At 42.7% G+C, this 19,271-nt stretch overlaps 1 pseudogene; it reads left to right on the forward strand.

Annotated features, from left to right (window-relative positions):
- Positions 1–8,902: 8,902 nt before the first annotated feature.
- On the forward strand, positions 8,903–18,027 carry LOC114051649 (annotated as a pseudogene).
- The last annotated feature ends 1,244 nt before the right edge of the window (positions 18,028–19,271 follow it).

The following is a 19,271-nucleotide window of genomic DNA, read 5'->3' on the forward strand; positions in this document are numbered from 1 at the left end:
AGTGCTCCAACAGAACCACTGGACCAAAAGCCTGAGAGCATCAGGCGGAGTTCGAGACAGCCTTGGAGCTGTCCGACCTAGTAAGACCTGAGACGACAGGCCCGAAAACACTTCCAAGCCAAGCCTAGCTAGGTGTTTGGAAATCCCCCTCCCAGCCACAAGACAACAGAGAAATTGGGGAGGGGGAGGCTCGCATACCTTCCAGTCATGGCTGGAGAACAGTTTGAGATTTGGCAGTTATTTCCCGGTCCAGGGAACCATATGAAGAGGTCTAGAGGTTTGGGGTGCTTGAACCCCAAGATCGCGATGCGGACCCTGCCTGAATGAATTCAACTCAAATCTTCTTCCAGCCAGAGAAAAAGTTTATTAGAGATAAATCATATAGCTCTTAAGGAATCTGAACATTAGTAACACCCATAGGGACTAGCGGGCATGAGAGAGTCTCAGCCTTTTAGGCATGAGAAAATCTCAGCTTTTGAATGGGGGCCAGGGTGGATCTTACATACACTAAAGCAACTTTGGGTGGCCAGAGGAAGGCTGGGGGACGGGGTGGTTGGGAAAAGGGTCTAGGTGAGAATTCTGATTGGAAGGTCTGAGAGACTGAATAAACAGTGGGAATAAATAATGAAGGGAACTGGAAGGTAGAAGTTTGAAAGGATCAGAAGGTGGGGTCAGGGCTTTCAAAGGGAGATAAGGGGAGTAGATAAGGAACCTAAAAGTTTAAGGGTTTTCTGGGACCCATAGACAAACTGGAGCCAGATTCTTTTTAGGGCTAGGGGCAAAGGTGCATCTGGATAAGATCAAAGGCGGGGCTAGGGCTTTCAAAGGGAGATAAGGGGAGTCTATAAGGAATCTAAAAGTTTAAGGGTCTTCTGGGGTCTGTAAACAAATGGGAGCCAAATTCCTTTTGGTGAAAAGGGGCAAAGGTCTTGGCTTCTGAAACTGAATGACGGGCCCATACCCCATCAATGTGACTCAATGTGCCCTGGGACTGACTCTTCTGTCTGCCTTGGTCTGTCTATGGCATTTGTGTGGGTCTGCGAAGTGTGATGATTTTAGGGAACAGAAACTTTTTCCCCCTAATTTACTTATTTTTAGTTTTCAACATTCACTTCAACAAGATTTTGAGTTCCAAATTTTCTCCCTATCTCCTCCCTCCCCCCACCCCGAGATGGCCATGCATTTTGAACACCCCTTCCTCTAGTCTGCCTTCCCTTCTATCTCTCCCTCCCTTCTCTTATCCCCTTCCCCTTCAATTTTCCTGTAGGGCAGGATAGATTTCTATACCCCATTGCCTGTATATCTTATTAGGGAACAGAAACTTTACTAGAGGAATTTAATCTTAAATCCTTCCCTCAAGATGAGATAGTTGCAGGATGGAACCAGTGAGCTAGTTTTCAGTATCAAGTTGGTGAGTGTTTTAGAAGAAACTGCCTTTGAGCTTGTAAATGTGCTGAGGGCATAGAGATAACCATCAGAACTACAAACAACAATCAGAGCTCTCTTTTCCATCAGGCTATACCCTGAGGGCCCTTCCATCTGTCCTCTGCCTCTTAGATTCCTTTGCTTAAACTACTTCAAGGCTCAGCTCAAGTGCTAATTCTTACCCAAGTATGTCACCTGTTCACAGTGCCCTCCCTCTGGAAATAACCTTGTATTTACTTTGTGAAATGGGCCACAGAGTAGAGTATGAGTAGAGATGCTTAGAGGTCTCGTCTTTTTTTAAAAAAATTTTTTTTGAATAATATTTTGTTTTCCCCCAATTACATGTAAAAACAAATTTTTAACATTCATTTTTTAAAAAAATTTAAGTCCTAAATTCTCTCCCTCCTCTTTCCCCTCCCTGAGATGGTAAGCAATTTATATAGGTTACACATGTGTTAGAAATGAGACCATAGAGACCCTCGGAAAACAAAACTAAGCTCAGAGTGAGTGGAGGATCACTTATTGTGCACTTGCAAGAGCGGGCACAACTCCAGGAGAGAGTGCACCAGGTACAGAAGCGAGAGTAAGCTTTATACCATTAGAATGTGGCAACCCCTGCCTTCCAGGCCCAGATCAGTACATTCCTTTCCGGGTTACAATATTCCTCACCACCCATTTCATGTTTTTCCCCTTGGTATGTCCCCCCTTCCTTGTCATGCCTTGTCATACAACCCATGATGCGTTAATGAGGCTCTACTTTTATGCGGGATGTGTCGGTTAATATTATATTAGCTAGTTAAGCATGCGTAGTTCAAGAAGCCCGTGCCCTTTGTCCTACTTAGCGTCCGTTGAAACTGGTTCTGCTCTCTGGACTGAAAAGGAAGAACTTTGGAGTCTATTTTCAGAGACTAGGGTCTTTTTCATTGGCTGCCCCTTCCCCAGTTTTCCTGTTGTTACAAGATTTTGCAAGCTTGCTAGAACGATGCAACTTACTGATGTTGTAAGATGTCAAAGGTTATCTTAAATTGTGGGAGCATAATATCTTGTCCCTTACACATGTGCAATCATGCGAAACCTGTTTCCATGGTAACCATGTTGTGAAAGAAAACAGAGTGGAAAAAAATGACAGAAATAAAGTGATCTGCATTCAGACTCCATCAATTCTTTCTCTGGAGGTAGATAGCATTTTTCATCATGAGTCCTTTGTAATTGTCTTCGATCGTTGTTTTGCTGAGAATAGCTAAATCTTTCACAATTCTTCATTGAACAATATTGCTGTTACTGTGTATAATGTTCTCATGCTTCTACATACTTCACTTTGTATTAGTTCATGTAAGTCCTTCCAGGTTTTTCTGAAATCGTACTGTCATTTCCTACAGCACAATATTTTTCCATTAGAATCACATATCACAACTTGTGCAGGCATTCCCCTATCAATGGACATCCCCTCAATTTCCAATTCTTTGTGACCACAAAAAGAACTGCTATTTTTTTGGGGGGGGTGAGGCAATTGGGGTTAAGTGACTTGCCCAGAGTCACACAGCTAGTAAGTGTTATATGTCTGAGGTGGGATTTGAACTTAGATTCTCCTAACTCCAGGGCCAGTGCTCTATCCACTGTGCCACCTAGCTACCCCTGCTACAAATATTTTTGTATGTATAAGTCCTTTCCTTTTTCTTTTTTTTTTTAAATCCCTTTGAGATATAAACCTAATATTGCTAGGTCAATGGGTATACACAGTTTTATAGCCCTTTGGGCATAGTTCCAAACTGCTCTCCAGAAGAGGGCCAATCTTGAGTCAGAGAGAACTGGTTTCAAAGCAGTCCCTGATTGTGTGATTTTGGATAAGTTAGAATCTCTCAGGGTCCCAGATAATTCTCTGAGACCAAGGTGCAAAGAAGGTGCTCATCTTCATTGGTAGAGGGGTTTTCTTCTCTAGGAGCTCCTTACTCCAATGAAATAACATGTCTGAACCGCCGCCTCCCCAAATTGTATTTACTTACCTGTTCCTCTTCCTTTGTGGAATGTCAGCTTTTTGAGGACAGGTATTCTTTTTCTCTTTCTTTCTTCCCTCCCCACTTTGGGATCACTTGACAAACTTTTCTATTGGGCCCCCAAAGGGTGGCTGTGACTGCTTCAGGGTTTTAGGGGTAATACTGTGGCTGGCTGACCTCCAAAATCTAGCTCAAAAGTCCTCCTCAGAGTGCTTCTCCTAAAAAAATCAGCCAGCTGACAATTCTTTAGCAAAGGCATTTACTCAAGGGGCATAGCAAGTAGAGTCAGCCAGTCATTAAGCATTTATTAACTACCAACTATGTGCCAGGCACTGTGTTAAGCTTTGGAAATATGAAGAAAGGTAACAGACTGTCCCTGCACTCAAGCTTACAGTGTAATGAGAGTAACAATATGTAAGCCATAGACAGGATAAAGAGGTTAGGGACAGATACAGTTAGGTTTCGAAATGGAATAAGGGTAAGAAATAGAAGATTTAGAAGCAGGGGTTATATAGTAGTTATAAAGGATTTCCTCCAAGGCCAGGGGCATTTGAAGAGTCTGTTGGGGTGAGAAGAGTGGGTATGATCTTAAGGTACAATGTTAATTAGGCTCAGGTCTAAAACTGCCGGGTTTCAGGGACTTCTTTTTCTCCAGAGGGTCCTCATAACATTTGCTGCAGGGGGTGGTGACATATAGGGTATTTTTCTTGATAGACTGTCATCAGTTCCTTACTAGCTGATATATCGGATATTCCTGAGGAGAACAAAAGTCCTTTACTACCTTGATAGGAAGGGAGTGTCCCTATAATTCCAGGAAGGGGGAAGGGCAGAACAAGTAAAATGCCAAACTGGGCTCCTTAACAAAACTTTGGTTTTCCAAATGTGGGAGATATAATCTGGCTTTAGGAAGAAAGCAGGGCTAAATTCACTTAATTTTGTTCTTTGCCTTTTCTCTCCCACCTGTTACTCAAACTGCTCCTGACACGAGTCAGGCTATCCATCAAATTTCAAGAGCGGCTAGAAGAGAGTTTCCTGGTTTAGCCAACCTTCTGTAAAATGCATTTAATACCTTTCTCATAACTTGATTCCTACTGCTGAAACTGGGGTCAGAGAATGTGATTAAAAAATCCTAGTCCCCATGGGTGTGGGTCTCTGTCACTTTGCATAATTACATATTTTATAAGCCTTGCATAAGAGTCACTTTCAAATATTTGTCATTCATGGTCATGTCTGTTTAGGTAATCTAATAAAAGGAGATGATATAAAAATATCCCCCTTAAGATCTGGGAATAGAGAGTACATGGGAAAGTGGGCTTAAGCTTAGAGAACACATGTGAAAAAGGGGTGACTCACAGTACCTTGGGGAATGGAAGCCTTTTTCTCCCTTCCTGCAGTCCTCGTGAAGCTCACCTTCACTGTATGTAGCTCTCTGTTGTGCTCTGAAAGTGGATGTCCTTGTAGAGTCCTTAAGCTGCCTCTCCTCAATGTGAATAGCTTGTTCTCAACTCCTGATTCATTATTAGTCTTTTGGAATTGTGGTTAGTCATTGCTTGTATTTTATTTTTAAAAATTGCATCAATATTCATTAGGGAAATTGGTCCAGGGGTTTCTTTCTCTTGACTTTCTAGGGTTTAGATATCGAGACCGTATCTACGTCATAAAAGGAATTTGGTAGACCCCTTTGTTGTCCATTTTTTTTGAATAATTTCTGTGGCATTGGAATTAATTGTTCTTTAAATGTTTGGTAGAATTCACTTGAAAATCCATCTAATCCTGGAGTGTTTTTCTTTTTCTTTGAGAGTCCACTTATGGCTTGTTCAATTTCTTTTTCCAAGATATGCTTAAGTATTCTATTTCCTATTTTATTAATCTCAGGAATTTATATTTTTGTAAATATTCATTCATTTTATTTAGATTGTCAGTTTCATTGGCATATATTGAGTGGAATAGCTCTTAATTATTGCCTTTATTTCTTCATTGGTTGCAAATTTACCTTTTCCATGTTGATCGTATGGTTTTCTTCTTCTTCTTCTTTTTGCTTTTGTATTTTGCTAGGCAATGGGGTTAAGTAGCTTGCCCAGGGTCATACAGCTAGTGAGTGTCTAGTATCTGAGGCTGGATTTGAACTCAGGTCCTCCTGACTCCAGGGTTGGTGCTCTATCTATTCTGCTACCTAGCTGCCCCTCTTCTTTCTTTTTAAAATCAAATTAGATAATAGTCTATTTTGTTGTTTTTTCTTCCTTCAAAAACAACCACCTCCTACTTTTATTTAATAGTTCAATTTTTTCACTTTCAATTTTGTTAATTTCTCCTTTGATTTTTCAGGATTTCTATTTTGGTGTTTAATTGAAAGTTTTTAATCTGTTGGTTTTCTACTTTTTTTTTTAGTTGCATGCTTGTTAATTTACTCCTTCTTTCTTTTATTGAGGTAAGCATTTAGAGATGTGAAATTTCCTCTAAGCATTGATTTGGCTGTGTCCCACAAGTTTTGGTATGTTGTCTCATTATTGTCATTATCTTAATGATATTATTATTCCTATGATTTATTCTTTGATTCATTCTTTAGGAGTTATTTAATTTTAAGTTAATTTTTAATCTTTACACAAAAAGTCTATATGGAATGTCATTTTTAATGCATTATGGTCAGAAAAAGGTGCATTTAATATTTCTACTTTTTTGCTTTTGTTTATGAGGTTTCTGTGTGTTAATACATAGTCAGCTTTTCTCATGGTGCCATTCACTGCTGAGAAATAGGTATATTCTTTTCTATTCTTCTTCAGTATTCTCCAGAGGTATATCATATCTAACTTTCCAAAAATTCTCTTCATCTGCATAACTTCTTTACTATTTTATGGTTAGATTTATCCAGGACTGAGAAAGATAAATTGAGGCCTCTCATTGTTATAGTTTATGTCTTTTTCTCCTGTTAACTCATTTAATGTTTCCTTTAAGACTTTAGCTGCTATGTTATTTGTTGCATTAATGTTTAGTGTTCTTATTAATTTATTGCCTAGGGTATCTTTTAGTGAAATGTATTTTTTCTGTTTCTCTCTTTTAATTAGTCTATTTTTGCTTTTGTTTTGTCTGAGATCATGATTGCTACCCTTGCCTTTTTTTTTATTTCATCTGAAGCATAATAAATTCTGCTCCAATTCCTTATTTAAACTCAGTGTGTATTTTTGTTTCAAGTGTGTTTCTTATAAGCAATATATCCTTGTATTCTGGTTTCTAAAGCATTCCATTACTCTCTTCTGTTTAATGGGTGAGCTCATCCCATTCACATTCAGTTATTATTGCTGTGCTATTTTCCTCAATCCTGTTATTTAATACATTTCCTTCCTTTTTCTCCCCAAATTCTTTCAGAATTTGTCTTGTTTCTGACTATTGCCTCTGTTATTCTACCTTCTCTTTTATTATTCCACACCCCTCCCCACCCTTTCCCTTAACCGTTTTTCTTCTACTTCCCTGTTGGTTACAATATATTTCTGTACTCAACTGCAGGTAGGTATATTCTTCCCTCCTTTATCCAGTTCAGATGAGAGTAAGGTTCAAGTGTTTATCATTCCTTCCCACCCCACACTACTCCTTCCATTTCATATATTATCCCTTATACACCACACTTATGTGAGATAATTTCTCCCATTCTTCCTCTCCCAGTGCATTCTTTTTCCCCACTCTTCCATCCTTATTTTGAGATCATTCAAATATGACAGAATTAAAACCAGGCCATCTGCTTAATTAGACTTCCCCTATGACCCTTGGTGATGATAAACTTCTAAAGGTTTATATGTACCACCTCTTCACATAAGAAAGTAAGCAGTTTAACCTTATGATTTCTCACTCCTGTTTACCTCCTTATATTTCTCTTCAGTCAAATGTCTGCATGCCAGATTTTCTATTCAGCTCTAGTATTTTCATCAGGAATCCTTGGAAGCCCTCTATTTCATTAAAAATCCCCCCTTCCCCCATAAGAATATACTAAATTATTCTGGGTAGGTTATTCTTGCTTGTAAGCCTAGATTCTTTGCCTTCTGGAATATCACATACCAAGATCTCTGCTTCTTTGTAGTGGTGGCTGCTAAATCTTGTGTGATCCTTATTGTGACTCCACAAAACTTGAATTCTTTCTTTCTGGATGTTTGCAGTATTTTGTTGTTGTTGTTGTTGACCTGAGATCTCAATTCTCATGCTTCTTGATGTCTCTACAGCTTTTAACACTGTTGATGCCTTTTTCTCCTTAATACTCTCTACCTTCTAGGATTTTCTGACACTGATCTCTCTTCCCCCTGTCTTCTTTGTTAGATTTTCATCCTTGTCATACCCACTAACATTGGGGATCCCCCAGGTCTATGTCCTGGGACCTCTTCTGTTCTCCCTCTACATAATTTCACTTGGTGAACTCATCAGCTTCCATGGATTCAATTATCATCTCTATTCTGATTATTCTCAATTCTGCGTATCTAGTTCTAACCTCTCTACTGACCTCTAGTCTCACATTTCCAATGCCTATATAGAATATGTTGTAGAATATGGTGGAAGGCGTTGGTCTAAGCCTAATTTTTTTGCCAAACAGTTTTCCATTTTTTCATCACTTAAGAAGTAATTCCCCACCCTCCCCCCCAGTAATTTGTTTTCCACTATCAAACACTGGTTTCTTGAATTCCATTGTTTCTGATTCTTCCTTGTCTAGTCTGTTTCACTGATCTCTGTCTTTAGTTATTAATCAATACCAGAAAGTAGATCTTTGTGTGCTTATTCATCACATCACCATTTCTTATAACATAATAATATTCCATTACATTCAGGTATACTGTTGGTGGAGCTGTGAAATGGTACAATTATTTTGAAAAAAAATTTGAAATTATGCAAAATGACTGAAATATCCATACCCTTTGTACCAGAGACCTTATTAGTGGACTTCTAAGGAAGCCAGTGATAACAAGAAATATTTTTAGCAGTACTTTTCATGATAGCAAATAACTGGAAACAAATAATATTTATTTCTAAGAGGCAGCTAGGTGGTTCAGGACACACAACACTGGGCCTGGAGTCTGGAAGACCTGAGTTCAAATCTGACCTCAGACACTTAATAGCTCTGTGACTGTGGGCAATATAAAATGATAGCACCTGCCTTGCAAGGCTGTGAGGATCAAATGAGATACTTGTAAAGAGCTTGTAACAGTGACTGGCACATAGGTGCTATATAAATGTTTATTCTCATCCTTTCCTCCCTGCCCCTCCCCCCATTCATGAATGATACTAGTTTATAGTTTTCCTTCTGTGTTTTATCTTTCCCTGGTTTAGGTATCATGAAAATATTTGTCTTATAAAACAATTCTGGTAGGGTACATTCTCAATTTTTGAGAATAATTCATGAAGTATGGGTACTAACTGTTGTTTAAAAGTTTGGTAGAGTTACTCAGTACAGCAGCAATCCTTCTTACTCTACATTAGTCAACTGTGACCCTGACCCCCCCACAACCATGTCCAAAGAGCCTGCAGATGGCATTGATCTTGGCGCCACGTCTTCCAACACAGGGAAGTGGAAATCATTGTTAGTGACCAACGGAAAAGAACTAGCCCAAGCTATATTCCCTTCATTGACACAAAACATTTCATTAGTGATGCTGCAACAAACTGAGTTGCAATGAACCCCACCAACATGGTCTTTGATGCCAATTGAGTATTGGCTACAAATCTGGTAATATTGTCTTATAGTTAGATATGAAACATTGGCCTTTCATGGTGTTGAATGATGACTTTAGGCCTGCCTAAAGTCTAGGTGAAGTACAAAAGGGAGAACAGGAGTTTCTTCCCAGAAGAAGTATCTTCTATGGTCTTAATCAAGATGAAAGAAATTGCTAGAGTTTACCTTGAAAAGACTGTTACAAATGCTGTCACAGTATCAGTCAACATCAACAATTCCCAGCATCAGGTCACCAAATATACTGGAACCATCACTGGTCTCAATTATCTCAATCATGGTTCTTAATCATTAATAAGCCAACTGCTCCTGCTTTCACTTATGGTTTGGAAAAAAATTTGGTACCAAGAGAAATGTGTTGATATTTGACCTTGCAGGTGGCACCCCCCCCCAATAAAAAAACAAAGTTTTTTTAAAGTTTTGAATTCCAAGTTCTATCCCTCCTTCCCTCCCCTCCCCCATCCTGAGATGGTAAGCAGACACAGGTTATACATATGCAATTATGTATAACATTTCCATATTAGTCATTTTGTATAAGAAGACTTGAATTAAAGAAAAAAATGAAAGAAAATGAAAAATAGCATGCTTTAGTCTATATTCAATCAATATCAGTTCTTTCTCTGGAGACAAATAGTATGCTTTACCATTAGTCCTTTGGGATTGTCTTAGATTATTGTATTGCTGAGAATAGCTAAGTCATTCACAGTTCTTCATCAAACAATATTGCTGTTACTGTGTACAACATTCTCCTGGTTCTGTTCACTTCACTGTGCATCAGTTCATGTAAGTCTTTCCAGATTTTTCTGAAATCATCCTTCTTGTCACTTCTTATAACACAATAATATTCCATTACAATCATATACCACAGCTTGTTTAGCCATTCCCCAATTAACGGGCATCTGTTTGATTTCTAATTCTGAGTCACCACAAAAAGAACTGTTATAAATATTTTTGTACAAATAGGTCCTCTTCTCTTTTTTGGGATGTCTTTGGAATATAGGCCTAGCAATGGTATTGCTGAATCAAAGGGTATGCATAGTTTTATAGCCCTTTGGGCATAGTTCCAAGAATGCTCTCCAGAATGGTTGGATTGGTTCACAACTCCACCACCAGCACATTGTGTCCCAGTTTTCCCACATGCCCTCCAACATCCAACACTTCCTTTTTTTTTTTTTTTGTCATATTAGCCACTCTAGTAGGTGTGATTTGTTTTTATTTGCATTTCTCTGATCAATAATGATTTAGGGCATTTTTTCATACGACTATAGATAGCTTTGATTTCTTTGTCTGAAAACTGCCTGTTCATATCCCTTTGACCGTTTATGAGTTGGGGAATGACTTGAATTTTTATAAATTTGACTCAGTTCTCTATATATTTGAGAAATGAAGGAGGTGGTACTTTCAACCTCTTCTTAGTATTGAAGACGGTATTTCTGAAATCAAGTCCACAGCTAGGGATACTCACTTGGGTGGGGAAAACTTTGACAACTGTGTGGTCAACCATTTCACTGATGAGTTCAAGCAAAAACATAAGGACATCGGTGAGAACGAGAGGGCTGGTTACCCTTGTCAATGTGAAAAACATTCCCTCTCTTCCAGACTGGTTTTGAAATTGACTCCCTTTATGAAGGTATTGATTTGCATACCTCCATCACCATGCCCATTTTGGAAAGCTGAATGCTGACTTTTTCTGAGGCATACTGGCCCCTGTGGGAAAGGCCCTAAGAGATGCTAAGCTAGATAAATCATAGATTCATGGCCTTGTCTTGGTGGGTGGTTCCACTTGGATCCCACAAATCCAGAAGCTTTTGCAGGATTTCTTCAATGGAAGGAGCTCAACAAATGTACCAATCCTGGTGAGGATGTTGCATGTGGTCTAGCTGTCCAGGCTGCCAGCTTGTCTGGAGATTAACCTGAGAACGTGCAGGACTTGCTGCTGTTGGACTTTGCTCTTCTTTCCCTTGAAATTGAAACTATTGGTGGAGTTATGACAGTTCTGATCAAACAAAATATCACTATCCCCACCAAGCAGACATAGACCTTTACTACCTATCTGGACAACCAGACTGGTGGGCTTATTCTGGCTTATGAAGGTGAGAGGGCAATGACAAAGGATAACAATTTGCTTGGCAAGTTTGAGTTCATAGGACTTATCCGGTGGCATTCAGCGGATTGAAGGAACATATGATACTGATGCCAATGGCATCGTCAATGTGTCTGATAAGGGTAAGAGCATGGACAAGGAGAACGAGATCGCCATCACCCATGACAAAGGTCAGCTGAACAAAGAAGACATTGGGAATCTGGTCCGGGAAGCTGAGAAATGCAAGGCTGAAGATGAGAAGTGGAGGGACAAGGTGCCTTCCAAGAATGCACTTGAATCTTAAGCTTTCAACACGAAGGCTACAGTAGAGGATGAGAAAACCCATGGCAAAATCGGTGGTGAAGATAAACAGAAGATCCTTGACAAATGAAATAATTAACTGCTGGGTAAGAACCAGACCACTGAGAGAAGGAAGAATTTGAACATCAGCAGAAAAAAATTGGAGGTTTGCAACCCCATCATTGCTAAGCTATACCGGGGGGGGGGGGGGGGGGGGGGATGGGGGCATGCCAGGAGGCATGCCTGGTGAGTTTCCAAGGGATGGAGTAGTCCCATCCCGGGGTGCTTTTTCTGGATCCATCATTTGAGAGGTCGACTAAAAACACCAGAAAAAGAGCATTCCGCAGAGTTTTCCAAAAATTGAAGGATTTTAATTTGTATTCAAGGCAATAGCAGTTTAAAAAAGTAACATTTAAGCTACTGTTTAAATCTGGGCATTCTGAATATTTGAATGTGCACAGGAGGAGAGGAGTGATCAACACTGTACTTTATCAGTACTATAAACAAGTGGAAATGTAATTTTTGTCCTGGAGGATAAAATCTACTTAAAATTGATTGGTATTGTTCAGTCATTTTTCAGTTGGGTCTGACTCTGTGTCCTTAGTTGGGGTTTTCTTGGCAAAGATACTGGAATGATTTGCCATTTTTCTCCAGCTTTTACAGATGAGGAAACTGAGGCAAAAAGGGTTAAATGACTTGCTCAGGGTTGCACAGCTAGTAAGTGTCTGAGACTGGATTTGGACTCGGGTCTTCCTGACTCTAGGCCTGGCATTCTATCCATTGTGTCAGCTCACTGCCCATTTAAAATTGGTACCATTAAAAAAAAAAAAGTTGGGTAAAATTCTCCTATGAATACATCAGGACTGGGAGGTTTTTGTTTTTTTGTTGTTTTTACTCTGGAAGTTCCTTTATAGCTAAATCTACTTCCTCTTCTGAAACCGGGTTATTTAAAATCTCTACCTGGTCTTCTGATAGTTTGGGAATTTTATATTTTTGAAGTTATTCCTTTGTTTCTTTTGTGCTCTCAGTTTTGTTAGCATATAACTGTGTATAAAATGTTCCAATTATTCTTTTTCTTTCTCCTGGTTTTGTTGTGATTCACCATGCTCCTTTGCTGTTTTGTTGACCGATTTGGTTTTCTACTCTCTTTAATCAGATTATCTAAAGGTTTATCATTTTTATTAGTCTTTTCAAAGAAACCAGTCCACAATTTTATTATTTCTACTTTTTGTTTCCAATATTCAGTTCTCTTGTAACTTTTAATGTTTCTTCCATTGTGCTTATTTTAGGTTTGTTTACTTAATGGCTTTCTAGTTCTTTTAAAATGCATATCCAGCTCATTAGTCCTCTTTCAGTTTTCCCTTGAAGACTGCTTTAGCTGTATCCCCAGAAATTTTGCCATGTTGTTCCATTATCTTCCCCCCACATTACTGTTTCTATGATTTAGTCTCTGACCCACTCATTATTTGTTATTCATTGTTAATTCTCCATTTGGGTCTGTGTCTGTGGTCCCTGAACCAATGATTACATTTATTGCGTTATGGTCTGTAAAAGATGTTTACTGTTTGTGTCTTTTTACATTTGTTTGCAATACCTCTGTGCCCTAATACTGGTCAAGTTTTTGGAAAAGTTCTTTGTTATGATGAGGAATGTGTATATTCTTTTGCAGTCCCATTTAGAAGGTGCCATGTCTTTCAATCCTAGTTTCTCCAGCAATTTGTTCAGCTCCACATTTCCACCTTTATCTTTCTGTTAGACTTATTCAAAATAAGAGGTTATTGAAGTCTCCTCTCACTACTGTGTTACAGTTGATGTCTTCCTGTAATTCTGCTAACATCTCCTTTATGAATTTGGATGCCAAGACATTTGGAGCATATAAGTTTATTACTGATATTGGTTTGTTGTCTATGGTTCCTTTCAGCATAGTGTAGTTTCTTTGTTTCTCCTTTTGGTATGGTAATCTATATTCTAACTGACAGAAGCTCTTCATGGCATTTTTTTTATTATGGTGTTTCTTTAAAAATACCATTCACAGAAACTGAGACATAGAGAGGCAGCCAGACATAGTGCTTAGAAATCTGGCCTTTGATAGACACTGGGGATGTAATCCCAGGCAAGTGTCTCAGGCAACTTTCTAAGGCTGTTGGTTTAAGAGAAGACGCAGTTCTACACTGGTGGAAGGACTTTCCTCATTGGGCATTCCCTGTCAGTGAGATCACAGATCTAGTTAAAAAAACAAACATCAAAGACAATTTAAATGTAGGTGGTAAAGAATGAAGCCCTGAAGAGAGTTCTGACTTGCATAATGATTTCTGTTCTGCGAGCACACATTTTTTCAATGGCTTCTCAACTCTATGCCTATATTGATTCTGAAAAGCAATGTTCACTTGAAGAAGTGAAACTACAGCTAGCTACCTTTTGGGCACACAGACTAAATTTGTTCATTTACGTGAAGTCAGACCTCCAGGGAAGGAAAGTAGTAAGAACTAGTAATTAAACAGCTTCCCTAAGAATGCTCTCCTGCACATCCCCCACCATTCACTACTGAGCCCCCTTCCTACCCTCCCTCACATACCTGTCCCCTCTTTCAGTCATCCTCTCTCACCCAAACAACCACTACATCTCACTCACCAACCTGGCAATTTTCTCTATAGGATCGGTTTTCCTCCTTTTTCATTTTGGTGCTCTTCTCATTTCTGCCCTTTTCTTTTTTTGGAGGGAAAAACAGACAAGTGGAGAAAGAGACAGAGAGAGACAAAGAGAATGTGTTTAAGCCTTGGCTCAAACAGAGGGATCTCTTCCACTATGAGCTTCGGAAGCCTCTTGTCTCCTAGGCAACCTTTTCTTTTGACCAACAAAGGCTTGTTCTGATTGGTTAATCTGGACCTGGCTATATCTGCTGAGCAAAATTAGTTGGGTCAAAGGGAAATTCCCAGGATGGCCTATAATGGAGGCAAATTGTCGGGATTGGATATGGGAGCTGATGACTGAAGCCTGGCAAAAGGTTTAGGTACTTCCTCTGCAGGGAAGGGGGCTACTTATCCTTGTATTTGAAACTGGATTGTTGACAACTGCTTCCAGTGTTGCCTGAGATAGTTTAACTTGATTGGGTTATATTGCCTAACCAATCAGAATGCTCCTGGGCCTGGCTGTCTTGATAGGTAAACTAGGAAAATGTTCTCCTGTTATTTTTTTTTAAATTAAAAAGAATAAAAATATTTTAAGGAAGGGAACAATCCCTGAAGTCATACCTGATGTTATTTACCTTATACACTGAACATAAAGTTGGAGTATGCTTAATAAATTCAACCATTAATTGTAGCTATTGATCTCCTAAATAGAGGGATCTATAATTTCATCCATGTCTGCTCCTTCTTTGGAAAGCTCATAAATTCACCTCATGTTTGCACAGCTTTTCCTCTGGAATGTGTTGGAGCCTGTTCATGTCCACCAATGATAGCCTGTTGATCTATATATAATATTAAATGGGCGGAGATGTCCTATCAATCTCCACCGTTATTTTATTTTACACAGCACTCAGGTATTATTAATTCTTTCATCAGGTGAAACAGCTAGAGACACAAGACCACATGTTAAGTACATATGAGTTTCATTTAGGATTCAGAGATATTGACTTCCATGTCCACGTTTAATCTACTTGCTCATGTTATCTCTTAGCAACAATCTTTTATAAAAATGAAAACAAAACAACAAACATTCAACAAAATCCTCACTAGATAAAGTTGGAAGGTGCCTATTCATCAGAGGGTGATGCTGTGTGCTTTTTCAGAGATTACCAGGAGGCCAACAGTTTCCTGTTTCAAGACCACCACCCTCATCTTCCCTCTTTACTACTTCATTATCACCTGCACAGAATAACGTGAGTCTCCTTACTGCTCTTTCCTTTATTCTTTGCCCCCATAAAATCTTCCTTTAGTGATGCTGCCACATGAGCCATTTTTTATGCTTTGCTCTGGGGATATCACTCCTCTCCTCCAAAATCACTAGAGATTCCTTATAACCGCCTGAGTTAAGTTCCAATTCCATTGCCAGTCAATCGATAACTTCATAGTAAGTGATTACTACATGCCAGGCACTGTGCCAAGTGCTGAAGATGCAAAGAAAGACAAAAATCCCTGTCCTCAAGGAGCTCACATCCTAATACTTTTCAGGTATTTATTCATTCATTTAATCAATCAACAAGCATTTACGAGCTTTCTATTGTGAAAGACAACATTTCCATATATACACATACACTGTATAAAAATACACAGAAAAATGATAAATAAATACAAAGTAGTGAGGGAGGAATACCTAGCAGATGAAAGATGAAACTGCTTAGAAGACAGTGCTTAATTTGCTCTTGAAGAAAGTGGGGGATTCTAATATGGTAGAGGGGAAGAGGGAAAACATTCTAAGCGTAAGGGATGACCAATGTAAAGGCCCAGAGATGGGAGATGGGGTACCAGAGATGACATGTCAAGGCCCTCCACAATTTGGCACCAGCCTAACTTTCTCCCAGCCTTACTTCATGTGATGGATGAATGAATAAAACAGTTTTAAGAACTCACTGCATAAGAAGCATCATGCCAAGCACTAGGGATATAATGCCAAAGGGAAGAACTTACAGCCCATAATAGGTATAGTCAACACATATAGGGCAGCGGTGGTAAAGGAGGGGGTATTTAGTTTTTTGGGGGCACACTGGGTGTTTAAGGAGGACTAGCACCTCTGGTTTGAGGGCTTGCTGAGCCCTTTTCAGGGCTGCTCATCTACCTTTGGTGTCTACTTGGCACAACTCTCACCTGTGGCTCCAAGAAGCTGTAGAATGTGCAGTGGCCACACCCCAGTAAACTGTGTAGGCAGATGGGTTAAACCAGGCTGAAGGTAACCTATAAGCCTCAAACCCCTCAATGAGTTGGGGAGGTGTCTAACCCAAGCATGTGAAGACTTGCCCTGGCAGAATGGGCAGATGAAAATAATCTGTTCCATTGGCTAAGAAGGTGGCTGAAGCAGTAGCTGTGGATTGATTAGAGCTTTGTCAGACATCAAACATGCTAAGGTATCCCCAGTGGCACAAGATGCCACTGTATCCCAGGCCATTGACAGTTGCCTTGACTTTTGTCCTCCCAGTAGACTTTGGTGACTCAGGAAGAGAGAGTAAGGCTGACAACTTTGTGCAACTCTGCCTCACTTAAATCCAATTCACACACGAGTCAAGACATCACCCTGTGATGTCATTGGTCCTCTTTGAAAACAAGAGACAAACAACAAATTTAGGTTTTGAAAGTTAAAGGGATAGAGTGTGGAACCAATGACCATTTGATTTATGGGTCTAGAACTAGAAAGCGGAATAGCTGGGAGCAGGGACTGAATGCAAGGTGGATGGGATGGTAAGACAGACATGGAGTGAAGTATGGGTGGAACCAGGCCTAGATGTAATTACTGAGTCACACAAAAGTCAACCACCCATAACCATAGCCAGGTTCTAGGTAAGAGTTTTGGGATGAATGGGTTAAGTCTTCTGAAGCAGTGGTATCCAACAGAAACAGATCCCTGCATATACCTATTGACTTAGAAAACTACAAACATTGTATTTGTTCTGTTAAACATTTCCCAATTCCATTTTTATCCAGTTCCAGCACACTAGGGAGTACTTCAGGCAGCTAATGAGTTTGACAGCTCTGCTCTAGAGCAATGGTGGCAAGACGGCTCTTAGAGAAGTGATGATAATAAATGACATCTGTGCTTGGGTTTTACAATTTACCAAGTGCTTCACACATTATCTCACTGAACCTCACAACCACCTTCTAAAATAGGTTATCCCACTTCACCCATTTCTAAGGGAGGTTATCCTATTTTTCAAATGAGGACACTGAGTTTCCAAGAGGTTGGGTGACTAGACCACCATCTGTCCACTGCTTATTTCTGCCTTGCTGGTCTTGGGTTAGGTCCTTGTCTTTGCCTGGAACGCTCTGTCCACCTCTCTGCCCATCGGATTATTCTTCTTTTTGGAATCCAAGGCAAATGCCGCATCCTTCAACGAAGCCTTCTCTGATTCCTGCTATTGACGACAAGTAATGCCCTGCCCCAACATTTCACTCTTCACCTCTTTAACGCACAGCGGCCTTCTCTGTCCCATTTGCTACAAGACTGTAAGCACCATGAGGGCGGAGCTCTGTCCCTGCATGTTCCTATTACATACAAAGTGGTTTAATTCCGCCGACGTGCCAATGAACTATTGAATTTGCTGGAGTTTCCAGCCCACGTGGGTATTCCTGCCTCGTACTGAGGACGCACTCTCATAGGCAGGGGCTCCGGCGGGCCCGCCCTCCTCCAGCCACCCGGCCATGCGCACTGCCGGCTCTGCCCCCCCCCTCCTCTGGGGCTCTCGGCTTCCCATCGTCCCGGCCTTCCCCGGCCACGCCCCTCCCCCCCAAACACCGGGCAGGCGGCTCCCGAGGGCAGGCCTTTCATCCTCCCACGCGCCGCGCCGCGCCACGCCCCACCCCCTTCCCTAGTTCCCACAACAACGCCCCCTCCGCGGGCAGGAAGGCCTCGGACGGCAATCTCTTCAGCCGTCGCGAGGCGCGCCGGCCCCTGGCTGCGGCTCGAAGGGGCACGAGGCCCGACGTGACGTCACGTTCGGCCGGCGGGGTAAACTCGGGGCCAAAGCCGCGCGCCGCGGCGTGACGTCACTTCCGCCCGGTGACGTCACATTCCGAGCTGTGGGCGGCCGGGAGATGTAACACAGGCTCGGGGACTCCGCGGAGGAGGGGCCGGGGGGGGGGGCGGGCTCCCGGGCTCCGCTCCCGCCGAGCCGCGGGGCGGGGCGGGGCGGGGCGCGCTCGGCACGTGCCCCGGGCCCGCGGCAGCGGAGAGCGCCTCGCCGAGGGCCGCCTAGCGGGCATGGGGCGAGGCCCGGCGGGCGCGAGGCCGCGCTCGTCTCGCGGTGTTTCCTGACCGGGCCGGGCCGCTCCCGCTCCCCTCCCCGCCTCCGCGGAGCTCTCGCGAGAGCAGCGGACCAGGGCAAGATGGCCGTGGGCCGCCGCGGCCTGTGAGCCGAGCGGCGGGAGGCGAGGCTCGAGCTCCCCCCAGCGAGCCCAGGACGGGCTGCGGCGGCGGGACATGCGTGCGGGCCGGGCCCGGGGCCGTCGCGGGAGTGGATGCTGCGTCCCGCTGCCGCGCCGGCTGCTCTGAGCGCCCCCCGGAGTCCGCGGAGCCCGAGGCCGAGGCGGCGGCGGCGGAGGCGGCGGCGGCGGCGGCGATGACCGGCGAGAAGATCCGCTCCCTGCGGAGGGACCCGAAGCCCTGCGGCAAGGAGGACGGCGACCTGCTGGAGCCGGGCGACGACGAGGCGGCCGCCGCCCCCGGGCCCTTCACGGCGGCGGGCGGGGGCAAGGGCGGCCGGCCGAGGCCCCGAGGCGGCGGCCGCCCCCCGCAGGCCCCGGCCGGCCCCGGCCGCTGCTCGGCGTCCTCCCTCGCGGGCGCCGCCGCCTCGGAGCCCGGCCGCCGCCCCCCCCCCATCCCGGGGTTCTCCCAGCCCCCTCTCCCCGGGGTCCCCCAGCAGCCTTCGTTTGGCGGCCCCCCTCGGGGTGTCGGGCACGGCGGGGGTTCTGTTTCCCCAAGTTGCCAGGGGGGCCGCGCGCTTTCCTGCCCTGGAAGCCTCTGGGAGCGGGTTCCTGGGCTTCAGCTCCGTCAGGGCTCCCGGGGCCCGGGCTTCTCGGGCCGCCCCCGCCTCGGCCCAGAGCAGGCGTCTGTCCGG

The sequence above is a fragment of the Vombatus ursinus genome, unplaced genomic scaffold (genome assembly GCF_900497805.2).
Source record: "Vombatus ursinus unplaced genomic scaffold, bare-nosed wombat genome assembly UNPS02014804.1, whole genome shotgun sequence".
Lineage (NCBI taxonomy): Eukaryota > Metazoa > Chordata > Mammalia > Diprotodontia > Vombatidae > Vombatus > Vombatus ursinus.